The 13,055-nt window shown below is 34.2% G+C and overlaps 1 long non-coding RNA gene across 6 annotated transcripts; it reads left to right on the top strand.

The window, feature by feature from the left end:
* The first annotated feature begins 7,565 nt into the window (after positions 1-7,565).
* LOC120075192 (uncharacterized) lies at positions 7,566-12,693 on the top strand. Of its 6 annotated transcripts, none has more exons than XR_016529000.1 (6): positions 7,566-8,024; positions 8,362-8,548; positions 9,211-9,336; positions 11,043-11,125; positions 11,284-11,491; positions 12,531-12,693. It is a non-coding gene; the product is annotated as an uncharacterized LOC120075192 (long non-coding RNA). The 6 variants fall into 6 exon arrangements; XR_016528999.1 differs by having other exon boundaries at positions 7,567-8,024; positions 8,374-8,548; XR_005481218.2 differs by lacking the exon at positions 8,362-8,548 and having other exon boundaries at positions 7,569-8,024.
* The last annotated feature ends 362 nt before the right edge of the window (positions 12,694-13,055 follow it).

The following is a 13,055-nucleotide window of genomic DNA, read 5'->3' on the forward strand; positions in this document are numbered from 1 at the left end:
ATTCTTCATTTGTCAGTTCCACTACTCCATGCAGGAAGATTTCTTTGATTATGAAAGGTCCTGATCATCGTGACTGCAATTTTCCTAGAAACAAACTCAGTTAAATAAAAAAACTTTTTTTCCCAACAAAGAAGGCTTTCTTATAGATGCGTTGATCATGCCAACATTTAGTCCTTTCTTTGTATATCATTGCATTTTTGTAAGCTTGGAATCTCCATTCATCCAATTCATTTAATTGCAATTTCCTCGCTTCTCTAGTTGCATGCAAGTCCAGGTTCAACTTTTTAGGGGGACAATGGTTTGTATATTCCAGCTCCAAAGGCAAATGACATGCTTTCCCAAATACCAACGCATAAGAGGACATCCTCACAAGCGTCTTATATGTGGTTCAGTTAGCCTAGAGCACTTCATCGAGCTTCTGCGCCCAGTCCCTACGAGTGGTATTGATGACTTTTTCCAAAATAAACTTGATTTCGTGATTGAAAATTTCTACTTGTCCATTTGTTTGTGGGTGGTATGCCGTTACTATCATGTGATGCACAACATATTTAATCAGTAATTTGCTAATGATGCTATTTATGAAATATGTATCTTTGTTACTGATGATCGTTCGGAGGGTGCCAAAGCATGTGAAGATATGCTTTTGAAAAAATTTAGACACTATTTTCGCATCATTTGTGATACAGAAATAGCCTCAACCCATTTGGATATATAATTGATAACACCAATTGTGGTTGTTTGAGAGTGGAAATGATCCCATGAAGTCTATTCCCCATATATCAAACAACTCAACTTCCAAAATTGCAGTTAGAAGCATCTCGTTTCTCTATGAAATATTACCCGTTTGTTGGCAGCTATCACATCTCACCATAAAATCTCTAGCATCTTTGAATAAGGTGCACTAGTAATACCCATACTAGAGGACTTTAGTTGCCATTCAATCTCTGCTGAAGTGACCACCAAAAGATGATTCATGACATGAGATAGTATGCATTGGTATGAAGTTTCAGGAACGTATTACCTGAAGATGTGATCCGGTTTGTCCCTAAAGATTGGGCTCACCTCAGTAGTAGTACTTATATTCATGCATTAATTTCTTTTTCTATTATGCGTTGTACTCTTCAGGGAATTGCTTGCATACTAGAAAATTGACAATATTTGCATACCATGGCTCAAAATCATCAATCTTTAGCACAACTTCATCTGAAGCATGCGTTGACTTCAGGCTACATATGATCAACTTTTGAGTTCTCAAGTCAGGATAAATGTTTAGCCATTTTTTTCACAATTCCCTTTCTATCAACAATTTTTGTATCAAATTATTGCAACAAAAAAATCCATCTAATTAACTAGGATTTTGTGTATTTTTTGGTCATTAAATATCTAACTGCAGAATGGTCAGTATGGATGATGACTCTCGACCCTAATAGGTAGGCTCTAAATTTGTCTATCACAAACACCACGACCAACAGTTTTTTTTAGTGGTTGTATAATTGGCTTGTGTTTTGTTGAGCATTTTGCTGCCGTATGCAATGGGATGCAGATCCCATCGCATAGTCACTGACATTGCACATCAACTCTAAGGGAAGAGACTAATCTGGTGCGATCAATACAAATGTTGTGACGAATGCTTGCTTCAACTTTTCAAACACATGTAAACATTTTTTATAAAAACCAAAAGATATGTTTACCTCAAGCAACATACTTAGCAGTCGTACAATCTTTGAGAAATCCTTAACAAATCTGCGATAAAAACCAACATGGCCAAGAAAACTTCTCAAGTTTTTTACATTCATTGGGGAGGTAATCTCTTAACAACTTCAATCTTAGCTTTATTTACCTCTAAGCCAAATTTAGATACCTTGTGCCCTAGCACAATCTCTTCATTTACCATGAAATGACATTTTCTCAATTTAACACTAGATTGGTATCGTCACATCTTTGCAAGACTTATTCGAGGTTAGCTAAGCATGATTCATAGGATTTTTCGAATATAGAGGAATCATCCATAAATATCTCCATCAGTTCCTCCAAGAAATCAGAAAAGATTGTCATCATGCATCGTTGGAAGGTGCTCGATGCATTACATAACCCGAAAGGCATGCGTCCAAAGGTTTATATCCCATAGGGGCATGTAAACGTAGACTTTTCCTTCAGGTGCGGTCAATATCTAGTTGTATCCCGAATATCCATTGAAGAAGCAAAAGAAATCATTTCCAGCTAGTTGGTCAAGCATCTGGTCAATGAATCTAGTAAAAAATGATCCTTCTTGGTTGTTGTATTTAACTTCCTCTAATCCATACAAATTCTCCACTCGATGACAATCCAGGTGGATATCATCTTGTTGTTCTGATGAGATTACTATGATACCTCATTTCTTTGGAACGCACTGGAGGGGGCTCACCCATTTACTATAAAAAAAATGGGGTAGATTGTGCCCACATCCAGCCACTTGATTATTTTCTTCTTCACCACCTTCTTCATTGCAGGGTTAAGCTTGTACTTGGGTTCAATCGAGCCTTATTTTCCTTTTTCAATTTGGATTTTGTGCATGTTGTCACACCTCTTATTATATTACTTGTTTAACCTAGAAAGATGTGTGAAGACAATAAATATCAACCTTTCTGTGACATTACTGTCCACTTGTTACATTTTAACTTGATAACTCATCATATATCTCATTCACATATTTGTCCTAACTCACTCAACATTCTCACTATCAAATATACAACTTCTTACAATATACTTATTAAACCATTCACACAAAGATACTTGCTAAACAAACAGTTCCATGTTAACGAAACTATATAAACTTTTGATTTCAATAATCCGTCCAACAACTTTATTGACTATACATATAAATATAAGTGTAATGACCCGACCCTTCGAGTACTCTGACATGGGTCGTTACGACTAAATACTCATTTTCATAAACATTTTGACCACCATAGCATAAGTTCAGTGACACAAGAGAGTTTATTTCAAACAAAAAATATTCAATTGACGAGTAAACCAAGTAGATCAAAATATGTAACGGGATCCAAAAAAAACATTTGCAAAGAATATGTTCAAAACCAAACCATAAACTGTCCCATCTAACGAAAAACTCAAATCTCAAACAATTAAATATCTAAAAAAAAAATAATAATAGAACTATGTGGAAGCATTCTCTCGTGTCCCCGTAAGGCTCTATCGTGAGTCCCGTTTGTTCCTTGCCAGTCTATTCCCGTCATTGCCTGAAAGGCATAAAGAAGAAAGAACGAGTATAACAATACCCAGTAAGTGACTCGCTACTGGGCCCTTTAGGTAACCTGTTAACTAGTCTATCTAGGCGTCATTGTACACCCATAACATAACAATGGTGGTGATCCCGAATAGTCACATATCAGTCATAAACGTGATTTTGAAGAAACACGCATTAGTCACAGTGTGTAACCCGAGGATACATAAACCAGTCGTAAACGTGATCCCGAGAGAACATGCATCAGTCATCAGTCATAAAACATGATCCTGGAGGTACACGCATCAGTCATAGTGCATGACTCGAAGGTTCACAAATTAGTCATAAATGTGCACATATACAGTCATGGTGTGGTCCATTAGACTATTTTATGAAATAAACACAATTGACAATTTAAAAGCTAGCAAATCCATTAGATAATTTTACAACTTAAAATTCAATAAAGTTTGAATAAGGAAGTCAATTAAAGGCAAAAGTCTTATACATTCAAATATGTATTTCACCATCAAATCTTTCAATAAAACTCGTCATTCTCTCTTCAACGAATTCACAATCAAATCTTTCAATAAAACTCGTCATTCTCTCTTCAACGACTTCACAATCAAATCTTTCACCATCACCTTTCTTGGCACCATCTCATCCTTAGTTGTATTCATTTCTACATTTAAAAATTAAAATGTAATAAACAAATAATGTCACAAAAAAAAAAAAAACTAGACCACGAAATAATGTTAATCCTTGAACATATACCTTAGTCACCACGCCATCTCTATCAAAATCATCCGCATCTTCTAGAACAGTTGCTAAATGTGTAACCATTTCTTTTCCTGTACTTGTACCTTACATTGTCAAATATTTGTAATAAAAGAAAATATTTATTAATATATTAAATGATAGAAAGATGTAAAACAAAATAAACAAACTAACCTGTCAAAACTTCAGTTGCAATCCAATTTTGAGCGCACATCAAAGCCTCTATCGTCTTTGGATGAAGCTTGTTACGATGTGGGCTTACAATCCTACCACAGGTACTAAAAGCAGACTCTGATGCAACACTAGATAACAGGATAGCTAATATATCTCTTGCAATTTCTTGTAAAATTGGATACTTGACACCATTCAATTTCCACAAACTCAAAATGTCAAAATCGAATGTTCGAGGTAAGACAGGTTCATCCAAATATGCATCAAATTGTTGCTTCTGATTTGGAATTTGATACAAACAAGTCATAATTATTAAAATCATCAAATTCGATATTTTGTGAGGTTCCATCTAAATTTCTAGCATAATCATCACTTTCACCTTCATGCTTCAGCTGATATTCTATTTCCAAATCTGAACAAATTTTTTTAATCCTTTCCACTTCAAGAAAAAACTATCTCCATAAATTCTAGGGAAGTAACTCAATCAACTTTAATTTATAACGTGGATCTAAAACTGCAGCAATATTGTCTTCCAATACTTATCAAACTTCATCATATTTGAAGCCATGTCTCTGATCTCTTGAATGCCAGAATTAGTCCACTCGTAAATAGCCAATTTTAATTTACAAATTTTTGGGAAAAAAAGATTAGCAGTAGGATATTTGGATCCAGAAAATATTTCAGTCACGTGATGAAATATTTTCAGTTTCTCACATATCTCTTTTGCTAATACTCAACCTTGATCTAAAGACAAACACTTGTACTTTGGTTCTCGTTGTTTTAATCGATAAAAAACCACTTTGTACTTTAATGCAGTGGCTAACATAAAATAGGTAGAATTCCACCTAGTACAACAATCAAGACTCAACATCTGACCATCATAAACATTCAATTGTCGAGCAGTTTCCTCAAATTTCTCTTTCTTTTTTTGTGTATGCACCCAAAAAGACACACTACTACGTACTTTTTCGATCCCATCTCCTATCACTGCCAACCCATCTTTCACAATCAAGTTCAGAATATAAGCACAACACCACATATGAAATAAACTCCCATCCAATATTAAGTTTTCACCAAAACTATCAACAAGCATATTAACCATAGAGTCATTGGTACTACAAATATCTACAATTACTGATGGCAATTTTCGATCAATATTCCAATCTAACAGACATTCCATTATTTCTTCATGAAGCATCTCAGAAGTATGTGGAGAAAGAACATATATAAACCTGATTATTTTGTTTTGCAAAACCCAACTATCATCAACAAAATGAGCAGTGACGACCATATAACCTTTTGTTTGGTGGTTGGAAGTCCACATATCCGTTGTCAGAGCAATCTTTCCTTTGATCTCATTCAACAATACCATGGTTTTCAACTTTTCAGTCTCATAAATTTTCAAAATCTCCTTCTTTATTGTGTTTCTTGAACCATCTTAAATAATGGTTGGATGACATTATAAAATTCCCTAAAACCTTCATGCTCAACTATTGAGAGAGGATATTCATGTCTTATTATCATCCTAGCTAATGCCTTTTTTGCAGTTTCCTAATCGAAGTTATATAAGCTCAACGTATTGTTCTTCTTTCTATTAGGATTCAATAGGGATTGTCGTATGTTCTTTTGTCTTTTATATGGGCATATCTTAATATGATCATGCAAATGTTTGGTTCCATTTTTACTTCCACCCCCTAATTTTCGTTTGCAGTAATTACAAATCGCCTTGTCTACTCCATTTATTTTTTGTTTCTTAAAATGATTCCAAACAACCGATGTTAATCTCCTCTTTAAAGATCCCTTCTAAATATCCTTATCAAGAACACAATTATCAACATTCAAATTATCATCATTCGATGAGCATGAAGTTAAATTTGGGGTTAAATCTTGGGTTGGATCTGGGATTGGACTTGGAGTTGGATTTGAAAAATCTTTATTTGTAGGTGATGACGACATTGTTTTCAACCTACCATAAAACAACATTCAAATTCCAAACATACACAAATTTCCAAACATATTCAAGCCTAAAATTCAAAACATTCAAATATCAAACATACACAAACATATTTTTCAGAACAATCAAATATGTATAAAAAACAAAGACTCATTATCAAACGGCCAGACACAAAAGTTAGATCTTCACCTGAAACGCCACCGGACGGACTTCTCAACTGAGGCAGACTTCAACAGAGGACATAGTGGAGAGGACCTGTTTTATGGAGTGGATTGTGGAGTGGGATGAGCGAGAGGGAGGGATGAGCGAGAGCGAGAGTGGAGGGACGAGTAAGAGCGAGAGGGCTGCAGAGACTATGAGCGAGAGTGAGAGGGGAGGCCGGGAGGGATGAGGTTATGAGCGAGAGGGGAGGGATTTGGGCGAGACTGCGAGAGGCCGGGAGGGATTTGATTTTGGGTGAGACTGAGAGGGGAGGGATTTGATTTTGGGTGAGAGGGGACTGGGGAGGGATACAGAGAGCGAGAGGCCAGAGGGTTGGCAACTCGGCAGCCGGCACAGGCAGGCAGAGTGCGAGACTTGAGAGGGTCGGCATGCCATGGGATACTGAAGTTCTGAACGTGAACGCTGTGAGGCAGTAGAGCCGTGTAGAGACACTTCACACAGAGACTGAGAGACAGTCGACTCGACAAAGAGGGGAGGGGAGGGAATTAATTTTAGGGATTTAGGGAAAGGCTCTTAAGTTTTGGGCTTTTAAATTTTTGGGTCGTTTTATATATAAGTTTATAAAATTTCTATATATATATATATATATATATATATATATATATATATAAAAATATATTTACAAATTCGGGGTCGGGGTTGGGGTCGGGGCGGGGATACTATCCTCGTCCCTGCCCCATCTCGGGATGGGGTCCCGATTAAATTCCTCGGTTTGACCCCATCCCCGGTCAAACCGGGGAATCCCCGCCCCGTCAAGTTTTTTAGCCAACCCTAGTCAAAATAGAAGAAGTTCACAAGAACCATTTAAACTTAGTATGCATCAGTTCACATTAACTCATTTGTTATAGTTACATTCGTTTATCTCAGGTACAAAATTTCCGGAACGTCCTCCATCAACTTTTCATATCACCACAGTCCAGACAGTCAAATCAGTTCATATCATGAAATTTGTAGTCGAATCAGTCTAGATACATTTAAAACACTATAATTGTATAAATTAGATCATGCCCATCTTTATCACAAACCATAATACGATAAATAGTTTTATATTGAAAACTTGAAAATCACTACAACAAATTAGGGATATAATTTCTTTTATTTAGCACTTCTACAAAATGCTATTAAAAAAAGGCTGAAGATAAAAGAAAATTGGCGGACATATTAGCGCAAATTTAAAATTTTGTTGAAAAGAAAAAGTTCCTTCATTTTCGCACACTTCCATCTCCTTTTTCTTTTTCATTTTTCCTGTGTCCCTTAATCCAGACCTTTAGCTCTCACTTGCATTTTGCAAAGCCCCAATTTCCGTTTCTTTTCTCTCTTATTTTCGTCTCCTTCGAATTTGTTTTCTTCAATGTCTGATATACAATTTATTCCTCTCCTGATATTCTCCTTCCATGGTGAGACGAGTAACATCGTAATGGACAATCGATGACATAGACTATGTTCTTTTCAAAGAAACCCACACAACGACAGAGACAAGCACCAGCAAACAACAACAATGTTTAGTTTGACGAGCTATAGCAACATACCCCATGAGAAGATATGCAACAAATATCCCTTGAATCGCAGGGTTAATGTGCTTCTTAACTGATTAATAACTTTCAACCACAACCCACTGCTCAGAAAACCTCAAGTCAAATTACCCATTGCTAGTAGAGGTCAAAAACGCTTTTGGAGTTCAAGGTAATTCACAAAATTTTCTATTAGATAGATACAGAGAGAGAGAGAGTTTGATTCAATTTTCTCGGTAGAAGTCCCGGTGTTATTCTTTTTTAGATAATATTGCATTCACAATAATTGTAGAAAATAAAATGCAGAGTTATCATGTACATCAATGTTGAACAAGCTTTTGTCACTTATCATAATTTAGGAAAATGAGTCAAGGACTTGAAATAATGGTTTATGTGTTGCAGAAAAAGAAAGGAAAACTAAGAAAGCACACTCATTCAATATTTCAGTTCTGAGTTATTTCAATTTAGATATGTAACACGACATTTTCAAACAGAACTTATTTTAACAGGGGTTGGTGCAGGGTTGTTTGGCATATCTCCCAACTTTGAAGGAGCTTGTGGTGTCGATCTAATAGTCTATAAAAGTTATGGTGTTTTCGCACGATTGAGATGGATTTTTTAGCAGGGTTTTTTTTTTTCTCGTCTTTTGTTGAGCTTAACGTTGAAGTGCTTGAAATGGCCAATGAAGTATTGCCTGTAAGTTCCATATAATTATTAATTCACAAAATTAACTCAAAGAATTTATATCTACAAATTTCATATCAACAACTTGCAAGCATTGTTTCAATGTTAAATGAATAAATTGTTTAACTATAATTCCATTGTGTATGAAATTGGAAGGAATATTATGTTGCTAAGTGAGAACAATGTATTGATAAAGTTAGGTAGCTTCAAAATAATTAAAACGACTCAATATGATTTCTTTTATTTATATCGACCATTATTTAGTTTAACTAAAGGAACTTGAATGTGTGATTCTATACTCCTTTGACATCTCATACTTCATTTTTATCAATAATGTTAGAGTTTGTACATTAATTTTTTTTATTAATACACTAGTACCTTTCTTTGGGAGTTCTAGCATCTTAAACGTATACTTTGAACTTGTGTGGGATTTTGGTTTATATATCTTGTTTAGTTAATTGATTTTGACCGTCGGGTGGTTTCTTATTTAACAATATGTCACCAAGATATGATTTTAGATGGTCATGGTGTTGAGTTCTTTTTGTTTTTTCATTTCTTGTATTCATAATGTATTCTCAATTCTATATAAATTTATTAGAACATACGACAGTTATTTTTGTATTAAATTGTACTCCAACATTTCTGCTCACATATCTCATTGCTTGTATGTGAAGGAGAGAGATCATGTTATTATAGGCCGACATAAGCCATTGTCGAAGACAATGAGGTTGAATGTGTTGAAGGAAATTCCCGTTGGATCCTCAAATTGTGAGGGAAAGCCGTTTACCATAATTTAAATGGTATAGTTTGTCTCCTTTGATAAAAAAAACAACATGAAAGAGCTTTATGATTTCCTTTTGTATTTACCTTTAAGTTGTTACTCTCTATTTACGCTTTTCAGTTTTGGACTGTTAAGGAATACTACTGAAATTAACTCTACAAATCTGTTATTACTGTTCTTTGTAAAGTCCTATATAATTACAACTTAGCTAGCTCATAAATGTATTGAAAAACAAAGAGACTATCCTAGCTACTTATCTGTATTTTCAAGAACTCTGCAAGATTGAATGAAACTCAGCTCCTCCGTGGATGTAGGCTCTTTTATGACCGAACCACGTTAAAGACTGGTGTCCTTCTTCTTCTTCTTCCCTTTACTCTTCATGCATAACCATTCACTCATCATCTTCATCAAATTTCTCTAAGAAATCCAACAATATTTCCCCTCTGTTCTTTCTTCTCTCTCAAGCTCTCTAATCTGAAAGAAAGAAAAAGAAAAGATAGTCATTCAAAGCTATCAGATGGTGTGAAATCCAATCTTGGCCATCAACGTGTAGGGCTCCAATTGTGCTTTCAGCACATGGTATTGATTCAAGGTTTTCTAAGCTGAACGAGTTTTCTCAATTTGGGCCTTGGGGGTATTTCATCTGAAGCCCATCAAACACATTAAAGAAAGTCCAACATGGACTCTAAACTTTTGTTACGGGTTATTGCCATTTTTATGTCATTACAAATTTTGCACCCACTTGTGTTGCAATCTATTAGTTGATTTTCTTGCATTCTTCAACATCTTCATCCCTCTTGTCTTCTTCATCTTTGACACTTTATTGTTTTTTGTTTAGGTCTGGGAGGGGGTTTGCTTGTTTGCTTAATTTCATCTTTTAGTTGTTTTTTGAAACATAAGCAAAAAAGATGATGCAACTTTTTATTTTGTTTCATAGTGGAATTTTAGACAAGGATTTTGGTTACACTTCTTTATCTTTCACTGTTATTGATTTGCATTTGACAATATTATTTGTTCTCTCGTTTTTGCAAAGTATTTGAATGATTATGTACTTTCAGGTAAAATGATTTTGATACATTCCTGATAGAAGATGATACAGTAAGAAAGTACATTTTCTTGGAGAGGGTGATTTTTCCATTTAGTTTTTCAAAAAGTTTAAATTATGTTTTTGGCCAACTAGTAGTGTAAGTTTTACATTCTTGTTGAAGATGTGAAAGCAACCCCTTTGACGAATTTCTTGTTAGGTATGTTTCTTTCGAAGTTCAAATTTTTGTACAAGAACTTCATATTAATTTATAGTTTATAGGCTCTCCAGAGGGAGGAACATGTGCAGAGGATGTTGGTTTTGGGCGATAAATCTGAGGGTATTGACTGGATCTGTCAAGATTTTAATTTCTGGGTTTGTTTTGTTGAATTCCATGAGAATCACTAACAAAAAAACAACTAATACTCATTACTCTCTCTTCTGTTTCATTTCCCAAATTTATTCTCCTCTCCTCTCTTTTTCTTTTTTCTTTTTTCTTTTTGCCTTCCTTTCTTTGCCTCTCTCTTTCTCTCATATTGTTTGTCTGAATTGAAGCTATGAGCCTAAGAGGTTTTGAAGATCCAGATGTTTTGTTTACTCGAGATAGTTTGTGTTTTTCTTTTTCTGTCTTTCTATTCTATTTCATTTCTCCAATGTTGTCTCCACTATTTGTTCATTTCGTTGATTTTTTTCCTCTTTAGGTGTTTTGTCTTGTGAATGAAAAAATATGCTTTGAAGGTGAACATTCACTATGATGGATTGCACAAGGTGAAGAAAATTGATGGTATTCTCTCCATTTTCTCTATTTTCTTTCCAACTCCTTCTTAGCTCTGTTGCACCTTTCACTTGACTTTGACAGTTTTTACTTCTTTAAAAGTCTTTTTAAGTGTGATCGGGGGTTTGTTTATTTTGGTTTTGTTTTCTTTCTTCTATTGTTTTTAGGTGGTTTCACTACCGAAGTAGATGCAAGACGGGATGGTTTGTCGGAGACTCAGAGGTTTAGAACCAATATGGATACTTTTAGTTTCTAGGTTTTCACTATGGAAGGCGAGAACCATGAGAAAGATCTGGTGGAGGTTTAGACAGAGATTAGCAGAAGCGAGTTGACAGATCTGAAGCAGAGGCGTGCGGTGGCTAGTCCTTCTTTGAGGTAGGTTTCCAAGAGAAAAAAATTACCTTTTGCTTTTGATACCATGTTGCTTTTGGTATTTCATTGAATGAGTTTATATATTACATATTAAGAATACATGGTAGATATATACACAAATGGAAGCACAACTAAGGAAAGTCTAGCTCCTAACTTAGCATAAATGCCTGAGCATTAGTGAATTTTGCCAATGGTAGAGTTTGGAGAATTTCACACAAACAATCAAACCTTGTTTTTTCATGGAAATAAACTCCCCATCTAAATATTTCACCACCTCTTTTGTGGAAGTTAGTGGCATATATTGAACAAACTTTCTCTTTATGGTTGGAAGTTAGTATTTTTTTTTCTACTTTAATAACCTTTAGTTACTTGAGTTGATTAGATATTTGTGGCATGTAGTTACTTAAGTTGTTTGTGTTTGTAAGTTTTGTTGTTTATGCATTTTTTCCAATGTATTCAGTTGCCATTAGTCTTTGTTACGCTTTAGTTGCTTCGGTTGATAAAGTGTTTGTGGTTTCTATAGAGTTCATTTTAGTTCATGAGTTTCAAGAGGTGTGCAAGATCTTATATGTTTTCTTTCGACCATTCATTTTATGTTCTTATTTTTTGGTTAATGCAAGTAACACTACAACAAATTTCTTTCCACCATTTTAGTTCATGAGTTTCAAAAGATGTGCAATATCTTACGTGACACTTTTGTGATCTTTTGATTATAGAATACATGGTTAAAAATGACTTCAAGGATTCTATTATGTTGTTGAGGGTGAAAAAGTTTAGGAGAGTTATATTTGTGACGATATTTGTGATTTGTTTACATAGTACTTATGCACTTGAAATTGGTTGAAATTTACTTTACGTATTTTGTTTTTAGATATTAGTAGGTTCTTTGTTTCTTCTAGATTTCCTTCTATCATCATAAGACACACATCCAAGATGCAATTGGTAGTATAAGGTTTTAACTTTTATGTATATTTGTTTATTGTTTTTGTTCTTTATTTTAATAATTTTACTTAACTTTTTATTACTTAATAACTTTTGATAGGTTATTGAAAGACTATCAATGCATGCAATATCCGGACAACAAACATGATTAAGTTGGAGTTAACTGAATTTTTTATATCAACATTTTGTAATTTATAAAGTTTATGTTTGTGCATCTTCAAATGCATGATATTGATATATATATATATATATATTTGATAATATGAATTGGTATGAATGCTTGCCATGTATAAAACACAATAATAGCAGTAAGAACATAATTGAAAAGCTACAAATTTTTTTTCATGAAAAGGCTATATAATATTTATAAAAGTTATGGAAAGAATTTTTTTTTTGAACATTCGAAGGCTTATTATAATTTTCATTAAACAAATAGTTATAGCTGCAAATAAATGTTATAATAGACAAAAATTCTATATTACATTTTATAAAGATCAAATATGGTGTGCAAAATGCTATAAAAAGTCAAGTATTTCATAGCGTGTTACTAAATGCTATAAAAAGCCTTGTACTTTTAATAGGTTGAACTATCATGACTTTGTAGAAAATGCTATAAAAGACTTAT

This window comes from Benincasa hispida, chromosome 4, assembly GCF_027475165.1.
Source record: "Benincasa hispida cultivar pf3 chromosome 4, pf3_genome.v1.1, whole genome shotgun sequence".
In the NCBI taxonomy this organism is placed as follows: Eukaryota; Viridiplantae; Streptophyta; class Magnoliopsida; order Cucurbitales; family Cucurbitaceae; genus Benincasa; species Benincasa hispida.